Source organism: Agelaius tricolor, unplaced genomic scaffold (genome assembly GCF_023055355.1).
Source record: "Agelaius tricolor isolate 1412-34295 unplaced genomic scaffold, bAgeTri1.0.p SCAF_17, whole genome shotgun sequence".
NCBI lineage: Eukaryota > Metazoa > Chordata > Aves > Passeriformes > Icteridae > Agelaius > Agelaius tricolor.
Window position 1 is genome coordinate 10,459,961 of NW_027269277.1, and position 21,461 is coordinate 10,481,421.

General features: G+C 37.7%; 1 protein-coding gene across 1 annotated transcript in view; it reads right to left on the reverse strand.

Annotated features, from left to right (window-relative positions):
* The window catches only part of TENM1 (teneurin transmembrane protein 1), a 775,104-nt gene that overhangs the window by 448,796 nt on the left and 304,847 nt on the right, over nt 1-21,461 (reverse strand). Inside the window, exon 3 of the mRNA XM_071442431.1 lies at nt 18,989-19,090. The gene's annotated coding sequence lies outside the window, so the exon portion shown is untranslated. The remainder of the gene's footprint in view (nt 1-18,988; nt 19,091-21,461) is intronic.

Below are 21,461 nucleotides of genomic sequence, written 5' to 3' on the forward strand. Positions count from 1 at the left end.
AGCTTATCATAATTTCTTCCTTTCATTTTAACCATCATCCTTTTGACTTGAAAATAAGCTTTTAAGCAGACATACATGAAGGAAAAAACCCCACTAACTAGTTTGATCTACCTGCTTTTCTGAAAATTGGAAAACTAAAAACTGAAAAAGAATCAAATAAACTGTAATGATTTACACAACTCTGTTTGGTCTGTGGTTAGCAGTCACTCTGTGTGCACCTTTCAAGACTCTTATCTAGCAGAATTTCACAGGAGTGTAAATATTTTGGTAGATGTAGAGGAGAAAAATCATTGTTCAGCTCTGATCCTACTCTGCTATTTGGAAAAGACAGGAAATCACTTGTCCACAGAAATGGACATGGCAGTTTATGCAATATGAGTTAATACAAATATGAGAAGCTTCTTTAACTCAAAATCCCTGAATAAAAGAAGCATGTGTGAGTGCTGTCACATTACATACTGCTCTTTGGAAATTAAATAAAATTAATTATTTCATCACCATTTGAACTTATTTCTGATAGTCATGTTCTCGGGAAGGGGAGAATTTAGTTATCAGTTAATGAGCTGAATATATTTTGAAAAGAGGAATACTACAATGATGCTGGATCATCTGAATGCTGAAATATAGGTAGACAGCAGATGGGGTAGAGTGTTCATAAGTAAATTAAGCTTTATTACTTTTCCTTTGTATTTGCTTAAAGCATATTTGTGAATTCATAAAAATAATTCCTCTGGCTAAATGAACTTTTTAATTACCTGATGTTCAGTGATACAGAGAAATGTAATATCTGTGACAAGACTGGTATCCAATTGTTCATTTAATTCAGCATCTGCATCGTTGCTAGGGAATGAATTCACTTCTCATCTGTTTTTCAACATATGAAACTATTCCTAATATTAATATTAAGGGTACCATGTATTTCAGATGAGAACAGATTTATTTGCAGCTCAAGTTTTTTAGATAAATCATGGAGAAGCTGTGATATCTACCCTTGCCACTATGGTAAGTTATAAAAGGCTGGTCTGACTTTTGGAGTGCTCTGTAGAAATTACTCTTTCTTATTAAATAATTATTCCAATGTAAGCATCTCCTAAGAAATGGTCAAATTGCACAGTGAAAACATTCAAGAATGGCTTAACCACTGCTACAAGACAGAATTTGGAGAGATTTTTTTTTGTTTCATTCTGCAAGATGGCTGTTTGCTCTATACTGATAACCTGTCTCAGAGCAGAGCCTTGACACATGCTCACTTCTTTCTACACTGAGAACAAGCTGCAGTTGTGCAGTGTCTAATTATTTTTTTTTTATATCTGATCATGTATCTAGAGAAAGATAAGTGATCTGATCTCCTCAAAACAGTGAGCATTCAGAGTTCCTTTGGAAATGCATAGCAACACTAGAATTTCTAGTCTGGGAAGAAAATTGACATTCAGGGAGATTTCCTTTAAAGGCAAAGGTCTAAATGTGATAACTTAGAAAATAAGTTTATTTTTTCCTTGCTGAGCTTCTTCTAAAAGAATCCATGCAAAATCCATGCAGATTGCTAGCAAAATTCTTCTGTATATGAGTAATACAACCCCAAAACTGCAGAATAATTTAAAACTGAAGAATCCTCTGTGGAAATAAGCAGTTATCTCAAGAGAATTATTTTATGCTAAGGTAATAAATCTATTCAGTAAGCAAACAGATGAAAAACAATAAATGAGCCATAAGCACAGGAAGCAATAAAAATTTAGCAGAACTGCCATCCAAGGCAGCAAAACAACTAATCACAGTGCATAAGAGAAAAACACTGTCTATTAGGAGAGCTTCAGCTGCTAATGGGTGTGAGGAATGTTTAGGTTTGCTATAGAGAGAGTCATTTTGCTGGCAGTACACAACAAAGATGGAACTCTAAAGACTGTAAGAAGCTTTCATATACTGTTTGGGAGCTGATGAAATAGAGGTTTATTTTCACAGACTGTTCTGTGAGTAATAAATGTATCAAGAATTGTATATGCAACTTCCACGTATAGCTGGCATGAGTGGCATGATAATAGCAGACCCTGCAACAAGTTGGGGAAAGCACATTTGGAGAAGGAAATAAATGATCAGCAACATGTTCTGGCTATATCAACAGAAAGGAACAAGTCAGCAGTACTGGTGCCATCCATGGTAAAGTAGCAGCAAGTAGTAAATTTGTGCCTTTGATAATACAATAGCTGCATTTTCACTTTTGCTCCATAAAGAATATTTTTATATTTTACAATGCAGGCAGTATGCAAATACCTGCTGAAATAATTCAGAATGATAGCATAGGGCTAAAGACAAACATTAATCTTGACTGAATTACATGTTGATCATTAATGTAAATCAAGCTCTAATTCTTATTCTTTAAAATAGACTTTTAAAGTGCCATAATATATGAAGGTGATTGAGTCTAATGCACTGAGATGATCTAGACTCCTCACCTGCTATCTGAAAGAGATATGAAATACCTACTAGATGCTTGCAATCTGAATGATGCACTGAAAACCAAGTTAATAATGGCTGTAATAGAAATATTTCTTAAAGCAAATTCCATTAGTGAGAGAATGAGAGATTTTTCTTCTTATGCATAGAAAACTCCTATATGGACTGAGCTATACCTAGGCAAGTAAGAAGCACTGTGTATTTTTAACAATAGACCAAGGTCCCTGAAAGTAAAACAGTAACATGACCTCTCCATGACACTGGAATCTTTCCTGCTAAAGACTGAACAGCAAGATTTCCTATTTTCTATCAAGAAGCCACAACATATTTCCTCATTTTGCTACATGAAATAGGGCAAGATAGGCACCAAACTGCTGAATCTGCTCCTGGTATTCACGTTTAAGAAAACAAATGAATAATTTTATTGCATTAGGAAAATACCAAATCACAAACATTTATGAAGGAAAGGACTAAGAGCTCACCAAGGCATTTAAGTCTCCATCTAAGAAAAAACAATTAAATTGAAGGGAGCAAGTGTAAGTCTAACAAAAAAACAGAATCTAGAAAGAAGCTCAGGATGGAAATTTTTGACCTGGGAATAAGTCACATATTTTAAGGGTTGATTAATCTTTGAAGTAAAAGACCAGATGATACCATCACCACCCTTCCAAAATCACTACATTTTTTTTCTTATTGGTATCTTCAAATCAGAGTCAGATGGAGATCGAAGTACATAATATCAATGTTAGCAAAATAAAATACAAGGGTACATGTGTAAAACAGAAGGGTCAGTGATACACAGGAGGCTAAATCAGATTATTTCATTATGCTATTGTGCCTCAAACTGTGAAAGCTTATTCTTAAAGGAACAAAAAGAAAAATCTTTTTCTGATCTTACACAATATTAACATGTTGCACTATTTCACTTCACAGAATTCAGCTGAGTGATGCTTTCCCTACGACATATACACAGCTTTACACTCAATGTCTACCATAAGGACAAAAGACATATACCACATTAAAGGCAGAATTGTTCTGATCCCAGATCTCTCACTGAGCCAGAATCAGAAAGGATTGATACATTTGTACCTGAAATAAGCATTATGCCAGCTAAAAATCATGTAAGTGCTTAATATCGATTGTTTGTATTCTGCTGTATGTTACATAAGAACATTTCATGGCTAAATTAAGTAACTGCCAAATCTTTAAATGCTTCACAAATGTATATTTAATTTCAAATTTGCTTTGTGTCTCAAGGCAGCTCTTTTGCTTTATTTGTTTTGGTCTGTGGGTTGGGATTTTTCAGTAGCTGCAGTTCAGTTTTTTTTCTCACAAAATCAGTCACAGACTGGTTTGGGTTGGAAGGGACCTTAAAAGATCATCTTGTTTCTACACACTGCCATGGGCAGGGACACCTTCCACCAGACCAGGTTTCTCTGAACCCCATCCAGCCTGGCCTTGGACACTTCCAGGGACAGGGCATCCACAACTTCTCTGGGCACCCTGTGCCAGTGCCTCACCATCCTCACAGAGAGGAATTTCTTGCTAAAATCTAGTCTAAGCCCACTCTCTTACAGTTTAAAGCCATTACTCCATTGCTGCCATTGATGAAGTGTCCTCTGTATTTCATTAAAAATTAAATAAAGACCCAAGGGGTTGAAGGAAAATGGATTTTTCATTTTTCTCCCTTTTGCTCTTGAGAATGATTTATGAAGTACAAGTGCATTCATAAAATAGATACTATAGCCTGGAGAAAATAAACTAGATATTATTCAATTGTTAGTGATTCATAATATAAATTGCCACCACCAATTTCATATTGTTTGTTAGAATCATTTTTAACACATAACTCTCACTCAAACCATGAGCATTTGAGCAGTTTGGGTCAGCTGTGCTGGCCATGCTCCCTCCCATTGTCTTGTGCACTTGTTCAAGGACAGAGCACGAGACACTGAAAAGTCCTTGACCTAGGGAAGCACTACTTAGCAGCAACCACAATGTCAGTGTATTACCAACGTTATTTCTATATTAAATCCAAAACACAGCACTATACCAGCTGCTAATAAGAAAATTAAATGTATCTGTGACATAACCAAAGCAATTTAAAGATAGATTGAATGGGACTTTTGCTGTTGCTGATGTCAAATGTGCTGTCAAATTAACAGTGGTGGGTTTTAATGGATATTGGTCTAATGAAACCAGGTGAAAATACAGCTTTACTGATTTTAGAAAAATGGTTGGAAACTTAAAGAAAACCTATATTTTTGTATAGGTCTTGGCTTGTTCTGTCTTGCCATTTCAGATACAGCTACTGACAGCTACTACACATGTATTTAAAGTTCAATAAATAGCCACTGGCAGGAGTATTGCAAGGACCTGTATGTAAACATCACCTCTGCAACGCTTCTTTTTCATTCCCTGCTGGCTGCAGAACTACAGCTCCTGCAGCAAAGCTTTCAGAGAGTTCACATTTACTGCAGCTGTGTCAGAAACACAATTACCCTACACAAGAACATCTCCAGTGTTTAATTAATGATGAGACAAAGAGTGCATTAGACATTCCATTTGTAGGAGACAAAGTGATCCAAGCCCCATCATGTAAATATCAGCGAGCTCCATGAGCATGTGCAAGGAGCATAGAAGGGGAAAATTATGAGATCCAACAGAGCTGCCAAACCTTGCTGAGGCTGGACTTACTGCAGCTTCATAAGGCTGATGTCTCACTGAGGTGACTCCTCTTAGCCCCTGCTGTGTTTGGTAAACTCTAGGAGCTCTGGCACAGGTAGGAGCAGGCACTTAGTGAAGGTGAGGGTGTGAGGGGTCCCTGCCTTGTCACACCAGGGAGGCTGATCAAACGCAGCACAACTGGCTGTCTAGAGAGGCCATGCTCTAGGCAGGAGCAGAAATGCCAGCAAGAGCCTCTTTCCTCCTATTAACAAGACAAGTCCACTGAGAGCCAATCAACCCTGCCACCGCAGAGCCGGTGTGAGCCTTGTTCTGCACTAATAGACTGGAAGAAAGTAAATAATGACTTTTTAGTATTCTGAAAGATCTCTCTAAATCACAGAAGGCTCTAATAGCATAGTTACACATTTAAAAGTAATATTCACGTTTCAGTAACATGAAATGCTGGGAATGATTCATAGAGTAGGTTTCAAAGCCTTCCCATTCCCCACCACATCAACAAATAGCAAGAAGCTGTTACAGAAAATGCTTTTTGCTCTACAAACATGATAGCTTTTGTTTAGTGCCTCACCAGTTGGCCTTTAAACAATTACCAAAATAGCATTTTTAATCTGGGCACTAAATTCAGCTAAGTATTTTAAGAAAGGCAATGGATTTAGGAAGGATGCAAATCACACATCAGTGTGCTTATATTTCTTCCTTGTTAGAAGCCTGCAACAATCTCAGGCAAAAGCCAAGTGGCTGCTTGCACATGGATGGAGCAGGGATGCACCTCTGCAATATCTGTCTTATCTAGACCTCTGGAGAGCATCAAAATTGAACTTTGGTTCAGCACAGCTAAATCTGCTGAACTTCTGGAGTGTGCCAGTTGTACACATTTTACAAGAAAGGGAAAACACACTTAAGTAACAGAAATGGGTTTAAAGTGTTGTACGTATAATAATATTAAACAATCTCATTTTTCTGATAACCACAAATTTGGTAGGGTTCCAAGATTTGAAACTGGGCTCAACAATGAATCTCCAGTGGCACTGGAGGTTGCTTTGAACATGGCACACAACCAAAGGACAAAGTAATACTTGGAAATTGGCTGAAAACAATTATGACCAAATGCTGTGGATTTGTAAAGCAACAGAGGAGCCCAGGCAGTGTCTGCATATGCACACCAAGGTACAGCCAGGCCAGTTTCAGCAGTAGATTCCCAGTATTTGCAATGGGCATTATTTGTAATACTTTAGAACAACTGCATCCCATGAACATTACTGTCCATTAACATTATAATTGTATGTAGCTTAATAATATCATGTGTAAGTGCTATTTAATCAGTTTTTTCTCCAACTGTGATCACATTCTTTTCACATAGTATCAGAAATTATTGATTTTGACATTGAAAACAACTGATTTTTTAAAATAAGCAAAATTCACCATCCTACATGAAACAACAAAGATTATCAAGACTGGTGTATTTGGATTAACAGTGCAACATGCATTCTTTTGGGAAAGACTGGGCTATTCTAAACAGACCAGTCCTTTTCTTTCATATGCTTGACTTGCCCCTGCAGATGAACTTTCCCAACAGCTTTTCACTGAGAAAACTTGTTCTTTTGGGGTGCAGCATCTTTGACAAGTATGGCTGAAATGGTACATGAGTGACCTTCTGATATAATACTGTAGTTAAAGTTTTCCAGCTGATTACTAAAACAGGATCCTGCACAATAAAACTTCTGCTCTGCAATTCCAGAAAGATTTCACCATGCATGGAGGAACAAACTCCTCAGGAAAGAACTACTTGCTTCAATGAACAACCACTGCAGTGCAAAACCTAAGAGGTTCTGCACCTTAAATCATCTAATTGATTTTAAACCTAGAGCTGTTGGTTACAGCTATTTTCTTAGAAATCTTATCCAATCCAATTCATCTAATCTTACTTTTATTTAAAACACATTATTGACAGAGCCTTTATTTAAAATATGAGAATAAGTGAGTGGAAAAAAGTAACAATGAGAAGGCAATGATCCAGAAGAGACAGCTTTCCTCAGATTTCACAGTTAAAGCATCACGTTCCAACAGGCAGATAAAGAACACAGTAATTTGTAGCCACATCCCATATGTGCTTCCTGCTCCCTCTTCTCCTCCCACCAGATTCATACACTGCATTACTTTGGTATTAGACCAGGACTCCTTAAAAACTGTCTTTCAGCCTGGATTCTATTGGCAATTAAACCACTACATTGTTCAGATATACACAAGCCAAAGTAGACATAAATAAAAACAAAACAAAACACAAGAAAACAAATAAATACTATTAGTTGTATAACTCAAAATATAACTGCACAATGGCTGTTAATATGATCCACACCTCTTCTACAAGAGACAGCCCCTAATATATCACTGCCTATTTCACATATGCAATAAGCCAAAAAAGCTGCAAGGGACATGGTGTGATTACTCAATAACTTCATTAACTCTAGAAAGTACACAGAGATAAATTATACAGTGCAGAATATCGTGTATCTCAAAAAAGCTTCTATTTTTCTCAGAATGTTAATAAAAGTTTTAAGACACATTAAAAAAATAAAAAATATAAATATCTTGGGATAAGTAGCAATTTTATGCCTGGGCCTCGTGTGTCACCCAGCTGAATACACAGCATAGGAACAAACAGGGCCAAGAGAAGAGGGCTGCATCTGCCAACATCAAATCTCTACAGAAGAAAAATTTATTCTTTATTAATAATGGGTTCATGGAAAAACAATGAGTCAGGAACTGCTGCAGAGTTTTCAGCCATTCAGCAGAGAGTTGGCATCATCCTGTCCCTCACTGGTTCAGTGTTAATGTGGGGGGAGAGAAGCCCTGGGCAGCAGTGAAATGCCTAAAGAGGCCATCTGGAACAGAGGCTAGGCAGTGTTAAAGGAATACAGTAGGTATTTATTAAAAGGCCTTTAAAGGATACACCTTGGGCAATGCAAGAGCCTGGCCATGGCTCTACCCAAGATGGACCTGAGCTGGGCCCAAGATGGACAGCCAGTCACATGTTTTCATACTTTTGTAAGTGTTGGTCCATTTACATATTGGGGTCAATTCTCTAATTACAGCTCCAGGTTATGAAGTCCAATCCTCCCAGTTTTGTCTCCTCAATTTACTGTTGTTTATATTTTTTGGGCCTAAAGCTGCACCAGAGTCCTCAGTTCTTGGGCTGGAAAAGGATTGTTTTGTCTGACTAAACTGTGAAGAGAACTTGCTCCACTTCATGTGGAGCTCAGAGTCACACACTAAGGCAGTACAGAATCTAAAAAATATGAAAGCTGAAACTTAAGGCATGAGTGCAGTGTGTCCTTCTGCCAGTGGGAGCCCCAGGCATTCTCTTCACAGCCCTGCCCACACTGTGCAGCAATGAGGGGGGAGAAGGGCAGTGCCAGCAGGGCACAGAGAGCCTGCTGCCCTTGGCTGAAGGGCTGATACCGTGGGACCTGTGCCTCCTCTGGAAATTAGCTCACAGAAAACTAAGGAAAGATATAACTACTCAGTGATGTATTGCATCTCCTTTGTCCTTCTGTTTGTTCCCGTATTTTGCACAGAAAACAATACCATGTCCATGAAGGTTTTATGTACACACACCCTCCCTCCTCCATCTCATTTGCAACAGTGAGAATTTTTGTGCTATATTCTGCAAAAACACGGACTATTGTACAAAATTGATACTTTAGCCTTTTCAGCATTCTTTTCAGGATAGGCAAGTCTGGGGCCTCTGCAGATACATTATGAAATGATTGATTCTGCAAGAGTATTCCTTGGTACTTTTCAACATTTTAATGATACAAAAATAAATTGAGTTTAGAAATTTCCATCATTTTCTCTCTTTTCTCTCTAAGGAGAACATGTTACACTTTTTCTCTCAAAGGAAAAAAAAAAAGCAATCACACTTCAACCATTAATGTTCTCACTGAAATTGCAAAGCATCATGCTAAATGTACCAGCATCCCTCTGACAGACATATAAGAGCACCTATTCACCAGTGTAATGGAAAAAGTTAGTGATTGCATATACTGAAGTGATTGAGCCAACAACTACTCTCATGAAAGGAAAAAACCTTGATTAATAACAAGTGCCACTAAAAGAACAGATTGTTTTTTAAGGAATGAATCACACAGAAAGTAGTAATAGATTGTGTCCTTGTCCATTGGCTGGGAATTGGTAAGGGAAAGAGCACAAAGACAAATGCCTGAAGATCAGCAACAGTTTTGCTAGAAGGATTTAAGAATGAATTTCTCCCTCCTCCCCATGTGCAGGTGTATGGGAGAAGGTATTTCATGATGATATGTTTCTGGAAATCTCTTTATGTTAACTATGCTGCTCTTTTAATCGTTTGTACTTTGTGTTAAAGTGAGGAGGATGCAGGTGGTTCTACTAGAAAGCACTGCTTTTGTATTTTAAATCAGCATATTATTTCTATAAATCAAAATAATGACTGTGCCTTTGCATACTCCTAAACCCTGAAATGTGCACACACCCCTAATTTGAATAATTTTAATTCAGTAACACATAAGGCAGGAAAACATTTTCACCTTTAGATAAGGGGAAATTCCAAGGGATGCAACACACGTTTTAGGGTAATGACCAACATTAGATGCAAGCAATGCTCAAAAGCAAAGAAAACTAATCAGAGTCTAAATGAATCAATTATTATGATTCCATAAACCTTTGCTACACTCATTGAGATATTTTGTTATTTCTAAAAGTGGAAATGCACTGATTTAAAGAACAATCCTAAAACACTGTCATACCACAGCAGTACTGGTTATCTCATGGTACCATTGAAGGATTTGTACCAGGTAAAGCCTAAGAATTGCCCAAACAAGAAAATTCCATGCAACTGGTAAAGTTCTATACAGCCATAAATAGAAGTCTGTTAGGCATATTCTTGTAAATCAGCTGCTTTTTATTTATAGTAAATACTGACAAAGAGAACTCAAGAAAGATTTTCAGTCAAAAAGAAGGAAACAATTTTAAAAGAAAACCCTGAACTTTTTTTTCCTCTGCTTTCTAAATAAGAAAATTATTTGAGGCAATGTCTGAATCAGAGGTGATAGTTTTGGAGAAAATAGTGTTGAATGAAGTACATAGATCAGCTTTGTAAAAAACATTTTAGAAGTCACCAGATCTCACTCCAAAATAACTTAGCTATTTTACCATAGCATTGGTGGTCATTACTGATGGATACTCCCTATCCAGATTTAACAACTACCCACGTGAGACTGACAGCACACAAACATGAGACACCAGTTTTCTGTGAAAGCAGAGGATAAATACACCTCCTCTCTCACACAACTTCAGAGAGAGCCAGCAACTGCAGCCACCACCAAGAGCAGTTCCACCATTCCCAGGAATTTCAATCTGACACTGCTCAACATCAAACACAAGCCTCATCCACACATTCTTGTGCCAGTTCTCCTGCACTTACCCAGCATAAACCAAAGCAAATGCTGCTCAAATTTAGTTCTCGGTCAATATGGGAATTTGTGCTTGAACACTATTTTGTACAACCAATGCACTGCATCCTTCACTTAAAAATATAATCACAACAGTTTTCCACTCCTTTCTCCTAAAACTTACAAAGCAGATGGGCTGTACACACAAACACTCATGTGGTAGAAACTCTGATAGCCACCAGGAGGTCTGGCTTCACCAGCAGCAGAGTGCAATAGAAAATCACCTGTGCTGATACAGTGTGCAGGTCTGGATATGGACTTAGTCAGACATTCCATTGCTTCCAATTTTTATCAATTTTTCACTTGTTACACTGCTTACATGAAACCATCATAGCTGGAACAACATATTTGGTGCATCTTTGTTTATAATTTTCTCAGTGCAAACAGATCTACCTTCTTAAGAGCTACAATCCTAATCTCTTTAGCAATATCACTAACTAGATATTGGCTTTTTTTCCCTGCAAACATCGAGATTTGTTACTCTGCAGCAAATTGTTTCGGACACAATGTCAGAGAATTGCAGCTTGAGAAACCTGCTTGGTGAAAACAAAAAAAAAATCTAAACACAGATAAAAATAAATAGGTCCTTCCTACTGATTGCCACTGCTATAAAAACCCCTTTTTCAAACTGGTATCTACACACTTTTTGTGGGGAAAATACTAATTTATATAGTAAGAGTAGATGGAACTAATTTATATAATTTATATAGTAAGAGTAGATGAAACAGCTGAAATTAGTATTGGAATATTGAAGAATTTGGGAAACTCTGCAAACTGCACCTTTCAAATGAGACAGGCTTTGCCTTTGCAGCAAGCTTGGATATTCTGGCTCTGAATCAGCAGAACACTTAAGTAAATGTCTCAATAGGATAATTATGCCAATAAGTATAAAAGTCATGCCATTGATTTTAGTGGCGTGACTCAAATCTAAGTGCCTACATATTCCAGCATTTTTCTGCATTGTGACCTTTAGCAATCATCTAAAGAGAAACATTGCCTTCTGTGTTTGTAGCTATTCCTGACCTCAAACAGAAGCTTTGTATTCCACACATCTCCATATTTTATTTTGAAAACAAGGTAATAGGCTTCCTTTCACTGTTTCAAACTGAGCTTCTTGCTGCTGCCATAAACCAGATCAGTAGGTTCAATAGAATAGAAATAGGAATTGGACATAATCCATACTGATGACACTGTATTATTAATAAATTACCTACTATGAACTTTCCATTAATTATTAAAGCAAATAAATTCTATTTTAAAGTGTTAAAGATACTAGATAATTTATAAATATGGGATCATTGAATTATAATTCAATCTTTCCCCCGATCTCTGTCCTTCTATTTCCAAATGACTTTGAAAATGTCCATCCAGCACTATTTGGTGTGACTGTCCATGCATGAACTTGAATGCACCTGCAGAGCCAAGCCTGCTCTGTATCTGACAGCCTGCAGGCACCATGAAAGGACAGTGGCTGATCCAGAATCTGCTCTTTGCCATGAAGAGATTCTTTGCAGAATCTTCTCCTCTCTAAGAGCACATACTCGCTCCTTCCAACACTTGGAGCTGTTCCTGTCCCTTGCTGCTGGATGGTGAACTGTAATTGTATTTTAAAGAGACTGAGAAGGAAAAAAAAAGCAGCAAAGTGTGAAGGAGTACGTCCAGTGCTCAAACTTGCCTGTTAGTTGACAGGCAAGTAACCTGTCCTCTAGAAATTCACTTTGCTCTCTCACAGCTGATGGCCCCCAGCAGTTCTGCCGTGAGATTTCTGGGACAGAATCTCCAAGTGCTCTGAGTAAGGAATGACTGCAGACATGGCCTGCCTAAGGCAAGTTTGGGGGTGGCAGAGCACTGAGCAAAGGCATGGCTGAGTGCCCAGCATGCTGATGTCACAGTGCTGCTGCCTGAACTCCGTGAGATGCTCCGAGACAGGCTTGAAATTTCCATTTCTACTTATACAGCACACAGGCAGAGATCCACAGCACAAGTTGTGCTGAAACTGCAAATTTTACACATCCCACTGATGAAAGGCAAGAGCTGGGTGACTGTAGCATGTCTGTACCTACCCAAATGAAAGAAAGAGTCTTCCTGACACTGGGGATGTGAGAGAACAATTTTTTCCAAGGGGATTTCTGAAGGAGTCGGGGGGAGTAATGGCCTGAAAAATCTAGATTTATCCAAGTTGCTGTCCCTAAACTTCTTGACACTACAAGGAACAAGCCATGCTGCTAAAACAGTTTGGATATATTCAGTATTGCTATCTATCTCATTATGTTTTTTATGATGAAAATTACATGTAAAATCTTAAATGAATAGAAAATACAGAGACAAGTTGATTGCATTGAAATGATCTATTTTTCCAGCAAATACAATCCTGCTGGCTGTGGTTCAGATAGAAATCAAAATAAACCTGCAGTAATTAAATTAAGAGTTTACACAAGAGCTTACACATACTGTCTTGGTTTGGTTTTACACAGTTTCTTCCCATAGTTGACACCTTTTTGTAATTTTGGTGTTTTTTTTCAGCTGGAATTATCATGTACAACAAAGAATAGTGTCACCAAAACAGTGTTACTACTGTTCCAACTTTCTCACCTGCAGAAGTCCTGGCCTGCTGCACCTATTCTTTTTTAATCCAAGTACTCAGCTACTTGGGTTAAACAAAAAATAAATTACTTTGACATGACTACAGCTGTAGTTTTAAGATTTGGAAGAATGCCTACCAGGGATTAGATGAGATCAGTCTGCTTACACAGAGTTTTATCTGAGTCTCAAGAGTCACAACTTTAGTATACTAAGCTACCTGAAAGCTATCTAACATTTAAAATCCAAGAAAATCTCCAAATCATTTTTCTGGGAATATAGAGGAGTTGCAGTAGGGGTTGCTGCAAGCAAAGAGATTGCTGGTTATATTATTATTTCTGGTATTATTATTTGTTAGTTGTTAGAACAATGATTACTTCAATTATTACTATTATTACTGCACCATTATGTGTAGTCTTAAGTGAAGTGGGGCTTGGACAGCAGCATTTTAGAAGCCATGAACCACTGAGGAGCAGCATGAATGCTGTGCTTGGTCTCAGCATTGAGAGAGCAGGGAACTCAGACATGAGCATAAACACTCCTGCAAGTTTGAGAAAAAGGTCTGGAAACGACCATCTCACTGCAAGGCTGGCAGAATTTCACTGGGATAAAAGTCACTTCTGAGCTCTTGTGCCTGGCATGATTTGAGTTCCTCTATGATGTTTGATGTTTGTAGCCTCACTGTTCACTGGCAGCCTGAGGAGGGAGGCTCAGTGCTGATCCTCCAAACCAGGCACCAAAGTGTTCAGGTTCAGCAGCACCCCCATGCCCTGGGAGCTGCTCTTTGGTGCCACAGGCCTCCCTTCTGCTGGAAAGCATGACCAGCCAGGAGATGAAAAGAGCAGGATGTGATTACACTTGTGGATGTACAGGTGAAATTTGTCAGGCAGAAGATATATCTTTAATCACTTACTGCCTTTTTGATGCTGGCAAAATGTATCACAGAAGGTACAATCCTTCTAATGCTAGAAAAAGCACATACTGCTATTATTTATGGTATATAGTGATCAGCTTTATTTACTCCAAAAAATGTTTTCTATATAAAATTATGGCCTACAGGCAGAAAACCAAAAATATAATAATACTGTAACTATCTCTGGTCTTGGGTCAGCATTTATCTTTGGAATTATTCATTTTATCTTTCCTGTTACTGATTCACTGGTTTACAGATGTTGGAAGAACCACAAAACATCTCTACCACATGTGCTTTTGGAAGCCTAAATGCAGACAGATGATTAAGCCAACTTAATACATCAGTGATTTGTAAAATAATACTTTAAAGATTGTAAAATAATTTGAACTGTATAAGAATACATTTATCTTAAAGGACAGAACTCTGGAATATTGCAAGAAGCTGTCGCCATGGTGCACTACTGAAAAATTGCATTGCTGGAATTCTACAGCAACTCCATTTTTTTATTTTATGTACATAATTAAAGGAATAATGAAATTTCACTGCTAGATAACTCAAGATTTCTCCAAGAAGTGCTTTTATTCTGTGCTTAAAAAATACTTTTTGATGTCCTAAGTAGAAACAACGAGAGTTCATGAGATCACAATTCAAATGGTAGTGTACATTTACATGTGATTTATAGTACTGGACAGTGTGAAAAAAACGCCTTTACATCATAGATTTCCATTAATATCAAATTGAGGTTTTGTTATACAAAAGACTAAGGAATAAGGTGTACTATTGTCTGCTTTGGTATCTCTGGAAGTTACACTGACACTGTATTCCTGTCTTGGAATTACTTGGCAGTAAATTGCTAATGGATTGTGGAAGGAAAGTTGGAATGAGGCTCCATTCCAGTGAGACAAACTGATGAGACACAAGCATAACAATTTGGCAAGCACATTCTGACACTGGATAATTCACTATTTACTGCCCTACATTAAGACATCATAGTTAGGTGTAGCAAATTAGAATCAAAAGGTTTATGTTATCATACAGAATACACTGCAAAATTTAAACAAGATATTTATGTAAAAAAAGGGGGGGGAAGAAGAAAGAAAAGAATAATAAAATGTCTGTCAAAGTAAGAGAAGACTTTGCTATTTGACATTTGAATTGCTCACTATTCCTCTTGCTAATTTGCAACTGGGGCTAAACTTTCAACAGTGCAAAACTGATTGAACATTGAACACAGTCATTCTAAGAGAGTTTCTATACTCCAACAAGGTGAATACTGCTATTACAAAACGTTGTTAGTGTTTTTGTTTCCTTCTCATTCTTCAGATTATTTCATAATTTAGCTCAAGCAATTTAAAAGCTTAAGATAGACCAGAGCTCTGATGGAATAATCAAAGATTAGCTTCAAACATTAGATTACAGAGATTGGAAACTGTGAGCCACGAGCATTTTTTGAAACTAAGCTCTATGGATGTCCAAGAGGGTTCACAAAAAGCGGAGACAAGCAAGAGAATGGTTTGTTTCCACTGTCACAGCATAGCTGTTACCTACTTTTAGCTTAGGTTAAATTTTCTAGAAGTGAATGCTACAGAGATTCAGGAGGTTACTGTAATGTGTTATTAATGCTTGTAAAGTGCTCTCACAACCTTTAATAAAAGTGAAAAGGACAGTGTTGTTGCCAAGTATTTTTCATTGATTGCCTGGAGATTCCCAGCAGTCATTCTCCTGTTTCACTATGGCAATATTAATAGAGATTCTCTGATATGAAAACCAGCAGAAATGAATGTTTAAGATCCTCAGAGCAAACCATCCACTGTATGGATGTAATCTCAAGCATTGCAAATGGTGCTGTATCTAGAATAGAAACTGCAAAGCATGCTTCATCTTTTATGGCATATAAATCCACATATGTCTTCAAAGTATGAATACCCCAAAGATCCATTACACAAATTGTCCAGGAAACCACAGTTCATCTTGAAGGCCTGTAACCCTTTGCAGTGGTGAGAAGCCACATGTTGACAGATATTTCATGTGCTTAAGAACTTCCCTAATTGTACAAGCTAAGAGGAATTTATGAAATAACAGCATAAGACACTGTTTATGAGGGGGGTGTCTAATCACATACCTAGTATGCTTAAGAACACAGATAAATCACATTCTTTCATCCATAGCATAAGGTTTGTTACTGTTCAATAAGCACAATAAGCTGCTCCACAAGCAAAACAGATATTTTTCTGTGTTTACAGTTGAAACTGCTAATATAATAAACCATAAACATGATCTCAGCCAACCGCAAGCGTGATAATGGGGTTTGGTTTTAAACATAGAAATTATAACCTGAAGGTAAATGTTCCTCTGGCTGCAGGACAGGTTTTTTCACATCAAATATCAGCATCTTCCAGGCAAACAGGATATATTTACCACGAGGAAGAGGGAGATATTCAGAGCACACAAGGAGGGAGCCAGTCTGATTTCCTGAGCAGAATCCTGCAAATTCCCTGCATTCACACATTTTCACTGTGGACCCTCCCATGTTGGAAAGGTGCAGATTCTGACTAAAATACCTCTCCCAAACTTGGCATATTAATTAGATCTCTTTCTGTTGTAGAATCTTCCAGAGAAGCTCACAAAGTGGCCTTCCCTTAGGGCATTTTCAATATCCTTTTTCTGACTGCAAAGCCATGTATTTTCACTAGAATGTTAGGAACAATTTTGTCTCAAAATTCCACCTTCATGTTAATATCAGTCATTGGGGTAAAAAGTCCCTTATGTCAGTGAATGAGTTAAAAATTACTGGGGGATACAGACACTCAGACATCCCAGATATAACACTGTAATCATTTAAGTCTTGATTTTGTTTCAACAAACCAACTGTGTTCAGTATCAGTAGGGGTCCCAATTAAACTGCATACATAGTTAGCACATAACTCATTTTAGGCACCATTTCAGTGTAAGATTTTTTTTAATGTCATCTGCACTAATCATAAGATAATTATGTTTATAAGAAGCTAATAATTACAAAGATTATCTGTTTTAAGTTGTTAATGTGCCTCACCAACACATGAAGAAGCAGGAAGGTTTGGAAGGTAAAAAAGTCAATTTTTCTTAAACCAGAAAATATAAGAGAATCTTTTTAAAAATAAATTTGAGATGTTTATCTATTGAAAGAAGAGCTTTGAAATGCAATTATGAGGAATTGAAAGAAAATTGAAGAGCAACAGACAAATCAAGTGTGCTTTATATTCTAATCCTATTAAGAGCAGTTAAATTAAAGCTTAATCAATTTTTTTGAAGATGGATCCTGTCAGTAACTGATTCTACACAAGCATCCCATCTTGCTTCCATAACAATGGTAGGGAGTTAATATATAATAATTAGTATAGAGAATTATTATAATTTTGTTAAATTATATAAATTTTTGTTGTTTCATCATCTTTTTCAGTGCCAGAGACCAATACCATGGGAAATTGTAGCAGACATGAGGCAGTAGATGGGCAACTTAGAAGACAACTCTGCTGTAAGACACAGTCACAGCAAGACAGGATTCAGAAACCTGGAAAACCCAGTTATTTGGCAAATCTAAAGGATTTACATAGCAGAGCCAATAATCTACACATGTAAAAGTAATTTCTGAGAGAAGTTCTAGGAAATACTTCAGGAATGCTTCTTTCAGTGAGCCATTTCCACCATCAGCTCTGGATGTGGAGGGACAGCCCTCAGCAACAAATCTGCTTTACAAACACACCTACTGAACCCAGTTCTACTTATTGCTGACAAATACCACTGGCAATTTTCTGCCTGGCCTATGGCTTTCCATGGTCTGATGATTAAACATTTTTTCCCAGCTACTTAATAACACCCTTTACACAGCTTGAAAAGCAAAACTATAAATAGCATCCTTGAGAGAGACCCTAGAGGAGATGTGTGGTTAACACTCCCAAACCAAATACATGATATTTTATGTTGAAAAGGTGAGAGGCCAACAAACTTTCTAACCTGCTGGTTTTCATATAAAGACCCTGAGGTGAAAGCATATTAAGGAGCCACTGAGCCTGCTCTGCACCAGCTAATATTAGTTTGAACTTGACCCTGGGAAGGATTGTGAGAAGGCAGAAAAAATGAGTGGGCAAAAAAAGAAAAAAAGAACTGAGATCCTGATATTGTCTCTTGTGCATGTCAGCAGCGGCTGCAGGGCTGGCCACTGCAGGCTATACTTTTGCAACTCAGGAAAGGTTTATATTTTTCAAACCATATCTGCCTTACCTCCTTAGCCTGTCAAGGCTAAATCACTTTACTACTCTTCTCTGTCACCTCTAGTTATGCCTGCCTTGCTCTATGTTATTGGAATCCTAAGTGACAGAGCAAAAGTCAATTCCAGGTATTTTGGACAGATCTATTATCAACAACAAAGGGTAGTACAGCTCTAAGTGCTGAAACAGTTTAAGCCTTTTAATACAATACCCAGTGTTGCACTATGCGCATTTGAAGAACATAAATCAAGACTGACCCAAAAGTGAATTTTAAATAACTTCAGAAATGTTAATTATATTCAACAGTTCAGTATTAAGACGTCAAACAATCTTACAGAGGACTCAGTAGTACAGAGAAGCACACTTAGCAACTACTCCTATCAGTCATTTGTGTCCTGTGGCTACATCAACAGTAAATCTCTTAAACACAAACAACAAAACCCTCAATGTATGCAAGAACATGCAGGTACTTACAGATTCTTTACAATTAACATGCCTAACATGATCACATTTAGTGCTCAACAAATAATTTTTTAATGTCATTGATCCTGGATTTTTTTAAAGCTACTTTCGGTTGCTTTGACAGATGTGCTATGCTGCATTTCATTACTTTTTCTCCTTACCTTGTTCTTTTGTTTTAGATAAGTGATGAGGCCTTCGAAAAAGATTAAGTACTGTCAGGCAAAGCAATGGCCCAAACACGGATTTAATTGGAACCTCAAATCCTGCAGAAAGAAAAAAAAAAGAAATTAAACCATTAATAATTTAATTTTACTAGCAGACAGAGTGAGTTCATGTATCCTGCTTTAGGTAGCTTCTTTGTATTTGATTTCAATAGGTATGCAGCCTGCTAGTCAAACCACGGTGGAAAAATAATCATTAGCAGGAGATTTCAGGGGGGTGTGCACAGCTGCTAACAAGTGCTGATGGGTCTCATCTGGAGAAGTAATCCACTGATGATTGGTAATGTCAGAATTTACTTGATTTAAGCTTTAAGTTCAAAAGGCATTTTTTTCTGAAAAACTTAAGAATCTTCCCATGGTGTAGCATTCAAAATGCTGTGTCCTTGTGCTGCTCTTTGCCCCGTGAACACGTGACAGAGCACAGCCATTATACAGCAATGTGACTCAAATGCAGCCAAGTCATAATGCTAAACAATTCATGCTTCAAGACAAAAGCTACTGAAAGAAATTTCATTTCTTTCAAGATTGGAAAGGGCTGTAAACATAAAAACCTCCATAAAAGTAAACAATAAAAGCAATTTTTTAGAGAGTCAGAGGTTATTAGTTGTGGTATTGGGCAAGCAACAACCAAATAACCAACAAAATAAAGCAACCCAGAGTATGAGTAACTTGCTTATTTTTGTAGTAAAATATCTCTGCATTAGTAATTTTTATTCAGACATACAGTACAAAAATCTCAGGTGCATCACAGAACATCTCTAATATTTTGGTCACAGAATTACAATTTAAATTTCAAAAGACCACAAGACCAGACTCTTACACAGTACATGGCATTAACACAAATTATTTCAATGGACCAGGAATAACTTCCCATGTAACCAATCTGACCAACAGAGCTATAATTTCCCAAGCTCTCAAAGCTACATTGGGGAGAGGGCTGGTTTCATTTTCCTGCTTTGCTGTTATTGCACAACAAATATATATAAGTTTAATTTGGGAATACAATCTGATTTATGTACCACGACCTCAGTCACACTAGGCCACTGGAATTCAGTAAACATTCTGAAGTAGGCAAGGAGTTATCATTAAGTGTGTTCAATTACATACATAGTTATTATTAAATGTGGCAAATATATCTAAAGCCTGTACAGAAAGTGCCATTTCAAACTGCTGTAAGACCATAATGCAAAAGCTCCTTGCACGATGATGGCTTGTATGGATATTGAATTCATTTTTTATTGTTTGTTGATTGAGTACTCCAAGATGCTATGTGGGTTTTAAAGACTAAAGATGCCTATGACTATGACAGCAATATTTTTCATTAAAGTTAATTTTCTGGAGAACAAATTTACTGAAATGTCTCTCCAAGCATCACATCAGAAGCATTTTTTTAGAATGAAGAGGTAATCTGTGGTCAAGATGATGATAATATAAACGTTCCATGCTCAGATTATCTTGTACATCATTTCCTTTCCAGAACTGATCAGCTAAAGGCACAACAAGGAGTATGTGACAGTCTGCTTGCAAAGCTGCTGCAGAGGGAAAGCAGAGGCAGATTCTTTGCATGGCATAGAGACTGTGTCAACAAAAGCTGCAATGACAAGATGAGATCTCTGTGCATGGTCCCATCTGCCCCCTGATGCTGTCCCAGGAGCCCAGATTGCAGCAGAGACATGCAGGGAGGCTGTGCCAGAGCCAGAGCCCAGCAGCTGATGGGGCAGGGCTGGTACCCTCCCCACCCAGGCAAACCTGACTCCGGCACTCAGCTCAGGGTCTGCATCCTGCACCCACTGTTTCCAGTGGCTCCTGGCTCAGCAAGGCCTTTTCTACTGCCCAGCTGGGCCCACCTTGCCTCAGCCTCAGATGGAGTCACTTCATTCAGTGCACAGGCACCCAAAGAAAGGCTGGCAGGAGCACTGGGAATTGTAATTTAGAGCTGGAACCCAAAGCAGAAGCAGGCTACCCTGTCAGCTGCAAAGCTGAAGTCCTCACATTCAGCTAAGGACATACCTGTGGATTTCTAATGTACCACAGAGAGAAAGCAGCAATGCTCAGCACTGGTAATTCAGCCTCAGATATTTTTAGAGGTTTATGACTGTCTTTTCTCCCAAAATTCAGAAATGAGCTTGAGGGGAAAACAGGCTATTTCTACCTGAAAACAATTCTTGGTCTAAATATCACTCTTTCACTTACTTCTCCATCAATAAATAATTTTAAATACAACTACTGTGCTTCCTGGTGTTCATTTCAAAAATGTCTTGCAAACTGCAAGCTCTCTAAGCAGCACTGCTCCCTTTAGCACAAAGAAACATTTGAGTCAGTCATTTAATACACAGCCATTCAAAGATATTACTGAAGTTTCACAGGAGGCAATTTCAGAGCCTGGAGCTCTAAATGACACTCAGACACTGAG